We start from the raw sequence: 5,148 nt of genomic DNA, 5'->3' as shown, positions 1-5,148 counted from the left end.
TTAGATGGATTTTTCTCTGAATAGCATGAGAAGAGCATTCCTGAACAAACTACTGGAAGCAGGAAAGTGAACATGATGAATGAAAACAAATTACACAATACATCTGAGAATAAGAGGAGTCAAAGAGGTAGTCACTCATCCTCCTTAAGCACAGTGTGGTTTATGAATCTTGGATTTTCTAGTGATTTGTTCTTGTCCTTATTGAGAGCCTGAGCATAATGCAAGCTTTCAAGTTCCCAAGGGCCCCTGCCCTGCAGAGAATAGGAAATGTTTTACCACAGAGGCTGAGTGTTTGTGGCCAAGATCACAATGTATAAAGGACAAAATATCCAAAACTTAGGTTGAATTCTCTAGGAGAATGATGATGCAAAGGAATCCTTGCTCTTTACGACGAGTCTAAGTCTAGCCCAGATTTTGAAGTGTATGGCTCTTATCTTGGTGTGAATAGAAAATCATAGAAAGGATATTCAAGGTTGTCTAAATGCAAGCTGATGCCTGTGGGGGTATTATCCTGTACTGAGTAGGTTTAAAAAAAACACCAAACAAAGTTAAATATACCAAATCATTGGCATGAGCCCCCCAATGATGTTATTCCCAGTTCTGTCTGCTAACTTGATATGGGATAAAAGGTGAACCGGACATCTCAGCACAATGTACTAAGATGCTTCAATTTCTTTTGACAACTTGCTATCTGAGCAGATCCATTTTTATGGGAATACTAAATAATGAGCTAGATGGCAGCTTTCTAGGTCAGGAACTGCTAGACCTCCATTATTTTAAACAAGCTTGAAGCACTGCAATATTCAGCCTCTGTGTGTGTGTGTGCTGTTTTAGAAAATTTTACAACAGGCGTTTGTAAAGTTCCAAAGCGATGCTTTAGCAATAAAAATAAAGCCTCATGTATAAAGTGCAGGCACTCAGGGATTTTATTTTCCTGAAGGTAACTTCAGTTGCATTTTTTTAAAGTACAAGCACACTGTAAGAACTACATTTAATCAGCTGTTGACTCTTACTTTTTCATGAAATAGATAATGACATTAAAGGAAACATTGACAAAATTGAAAGTTTTATCAAGAAAATATCACCAGGTTTTGAGGAATACTACCTCTTCTAATGTGCCTGCTAGTTGTTTTTTTTTTCCCTAATTGTTCTTTGAAAGGTTCATTAAGGAATTTCTAGTGATGATTTTTGATAGCTGAAACATAAAGCACTTAATGGGAGCTACAATGCCATGTAAAGGTCTGTAATAAATTCATACATTGCCACTATAGATTTCTCTTAGATCTTAATGTCTCTTATGCACTTCAGATGCCATCTGAAAAAATAAACTTCCTACAGAGCACATGGATCAAATTTTAGCCAGCAGGGAGAAAATTGTTGACTTGGCAGCGGGTATTTGTGACCCACAGAGTACCTTTACGGACAGCCAAGTCATCAGTTTCCTTTTCTGCTAGGCAGTGGCAGCTCTGACTCCTGAAGAACACCTTCTTTGCATGTAAAGCCTGGGTATTTTCACTCCAGCAATGATGAATGGTTACTGCAAGTGCCCATAACTTTGAAAATTCAACGCTTGGCGTTGGAACTGCAGCAATCTTATTCCTGGAAAATGGATGACAGGACTGAAATTATGTAGAATACTATGGAATCACTTAATAGGCCCCTACTGTAGTGAACTTCTTGAACTAAGTCAGTCAAACCGGAAACAACCTACCAAAACATGCATGCTCTTCTCTTGGTGAGAAGAGCGAAGGATGAGAAAACCACCAACATACAATGGTAATAAGCACAGAGCTCAGACATCACAGGTGCAGACACAGAATAGAGTGTGGTCACAAGCATCTTAAAATTAGCTCTGTTCTTTTGTCCCTCTCCCCGTTTTTTTTTGAATCTTATGGTTTTTACTTTGTGTGGTGCATATAATTTGAAATCGGGACACCTTTCATTTTTTGATGCCTATGTGCAAATTCTTGTAGTCGTTTCTGTTTTTGCAATTCAGTCCTGAGTGTTACGTAGATGTGCATGCTGTACACTGTTCTTTAAAGAAAAGCATCTACAAAATGAAACAAGGATCATAGCAAAGCACAATACAGAGACTATACTTTATTACTTGGGTTGTGAAGTAATTTAGTGTTCAGTTGCTCACACAAAAAGATTGCTGAGAGTAATATAAATTTATGCATGTCCCAATCAGTAATTTTAATCCAAGAGATTTTTTTAAAAATCTGTGATGCTTCAGTTTTAAAATGAAAGTTCATTTTAAAAGACCTGTATTGATACCAATTTTAAAAACTAATTTAAAGTATCTTAATTAAATTAAAAAAAAAAAAAAAATTCCCGTTACAACTGAGAGGACAGAAGGGACATACCCAGCTCTCTGTACTTATTTGCAAATCACAGGTATTTATTGATAGCTATCTTAGTGTGGCTTGTCTTAAATCTAGCAAAAGTTTTTGTGCTTTCTTGGAAAAAGAGGAAAAAAATGCTAACAGTGAAGTTCCTTTTCCTACCCTATCATGTCACCGAGCCTATGCTCTCTGCAGGACACACCTGCACTCCCGTACTTCAGCACTCAAAGAGCTTTCTGTTAGAGAGCTGCTGGAGACCTTCAGCTAGGAAACAGCAACAGGAAGCTCTTGGTAAGGGACTGCCTGTGTTTCATGTCCCCCTAAAGTGCCTAATCCACATCAAAGGCTAACCTGTCAGTTAAGTGTTTTGGGAGCTGTGGGATTATGAGCTGTGCCTGTTTACAAAGCTAATTCTGCTTTTGGCCTTGGAAGCTTTCCCAGCCACAGTAGGATTGCTAGTGTGTCTCCCAAGCCAACTGGAAAGTCTAGATTACTTGTCTGGGTGAGAAATGAGAGAGGGAAAAGAAGGTCTAAGGAAATAGGAAGGAAAATTGACAAGATACCAGAAAGATCCAGCATCCTTGGGCATACTCAAAAGGCACCTAGAAATAGTGCTGGGCAACCAGCCCTAGGTGACCCTGCTGTAGCAGGGGGGTTGGACTGGTCCCTTCCAACCTCAACCATTCTGTGATTCTGTGGGAGGAAAAAAACCCCACAACCAAACCCCAAAACTCTGAGGTTTTAACGATGAGATCTTAGGATGTAGCTAACTGTCTAACCATAGACAGTTATGCTATCTTCAAAACCTTCTTTAACAAGTTCTCTTTTCTATTTGTATTGCTGATAGTCTTGTTTCTTTTCTTCAGTCCTCTTATTGGTCTACACAGAGCAGTGATCGTTTGCAGGTCCTGGTGCGGTCAGGTCCCAGCAGGTCTGGAAGTACTGCTGCTTTAAAAAGTCAGGCTGTGTAGGGCTATAGAAACATATGTTCTCATTTTTGGATCACGGGAGGGAAGCATCATTCTGCAAAGTGGGAGACTTTTATCTGTTGGAGCAGTCTGGGTTCTGGTGAGATTTGTGAAATTTTACAAACATCCTCATCTGATGAGAATCATTAGAGCCACTATAGAGAACCTGCATCACTGGCAATTACCCTTAAGATCGTATGATCCTCATTAGGCTGATTAAACTAGCTTAGCACCATATTATTTAAGTGGCACAAGGCAAAGCAGCTGTACTTTGCTGGAAATGATATGCTAAAACTCTGAGCTGATATGAATTTTAGAATACTACTAACACACTAAAAATCCAAATTAAAAAAGGCCATTTTTTAGCGGCTACTTCAGAAAATAAACACTCTGCCTCACTGAGACTGGGACGAGCAGTGAAACTGAGCATGTTCCAGCAAAACCATTAAAGAATTCTACAAGCTATTGCTTATGTTACTGGGTATGCTGCAAACTCTCTTTAGAATACACTTACACCTGACCTCCTTGTAGGTAGAAGCATGAGTTTTAGGTCAGTAAGGAGGACTTTGAAGTCAAACAACAGTCAATGGCTGTGGGAACAGAACTCACGATCTTTTAACTCCTGACAAAATTAATCTTTTTCTTTAATGGTTTCTGAATCAGGAGAGGCTCCTACTCTTGCATTTGCAGAACACTGCTTTGGGAGCAGGCAGCCTGATTCAGCAGATGTGCTGAATTTCCCTAATATTCTTCAAAGCTGTTTTGTGCTGTTAAAAAATTCTTATGAAAAAATAAGATATGTCTTTTTTACTGTTTTTTTAACAGGTGAATGCTGGTACAGCAGAATCAGTTATTGCAGAAGAACAGAAGTGTCAAATCCCGAGCAGCATGTTTTTGTTTGTTCTTCCCTAGAGAGAAAAAAGCTGGTTATGACCCTGCTTCCAGAAAAAGTGGGGAACTAATTACTTGGAGAAAGAACAAATACTACTTCTTTGATGTAGCCGTTAACTCACTACTCCCTGAAGCCAGCTGGAAATTTCTCGTTTACTCCATCGGGTTTTGGATGAGAGCCCTTGTCTGTTGGAGGGAACTCGACACAACCTGTGACCAGGGTGCACCTACATAGCTACTTGAATTACTGTATTAACATGCTCGGTGTCGCTAATTGGGAATTTCATCGGTATCATAGAAAGGTAGCATTTTAAGATTTAAAAATAATTTAAACAAAAATTAAGGAAGAGCGCTGGCTGTAGTCCCTGCACCCCCCATTCCCTGCTCGCTGGGCGACTCGTTTCACTCCCCCGCGACCTCTCCACCAGCTGAAGTTTTCGAGCGCCGGTCAGGCCCCTCACGCCGGGCGGCCCGCGGCGCTCACCCCTCGCCCGGGGGAACTCCCAGCCTGGGGGAGCGGAGCCGGCTGGGGTCCCTGGCAAAACGCTGGCGCGCAGGCAGCGCCCCCGGAGAGCGGGAACTCGGCTCCGCCGGGGGAGAAGCCCATCCCCAGGAGGGCACGGGAGCGGCGGCGGAGGGAAGGAGGCAGGGCAGCCTCCGCCTCCCGTCCGCTCTCCTCCCCCTTCCCTCGCTCCCGCCTTTTGTGCGCCGGAGCCCGGGCGCCAACGGCCGCGGCGCTGACAGGAGCCCCCGGCCATTGGCTTCGGGAGCGGCGCTGTCGCGAGGGCGGGAGCTCGAGCCGCGGCTGTTCCCGTAACCAAGGCGCTGCCAGGCACAGGCGCACACACACAGACACCGAGCGCGGAGCGGCGCGGGCTCGGGGGCCGCCTTTGCAGCTCTCCTCCTCCCTGCACCATGCTCCGCTCCAGGCAGCGCCACCCACA

This window comes from Aptenodytes forsteri, unplaced genomic scaffold (genome assembly GCF_000699145.1).
Source record: "Aptenodytes forsteri isolate BGI_AS27 unplaced genomic scaffold, ASM69914v1 Scaffold18, whole genome shotgun sequence".
Taxonomy (NCBI): domain Eukaryota; kingdom Metazoa; phylum Chordata; class Aves; order Sphenisciformes; family Spheniscidae; genus Aptenodytes; species Aptenodytes forsteri.
The sequence above is the reverse complement of the archived record's forward strand: the minus strand, read 5'-3'. Positions refer to the sequence as shown.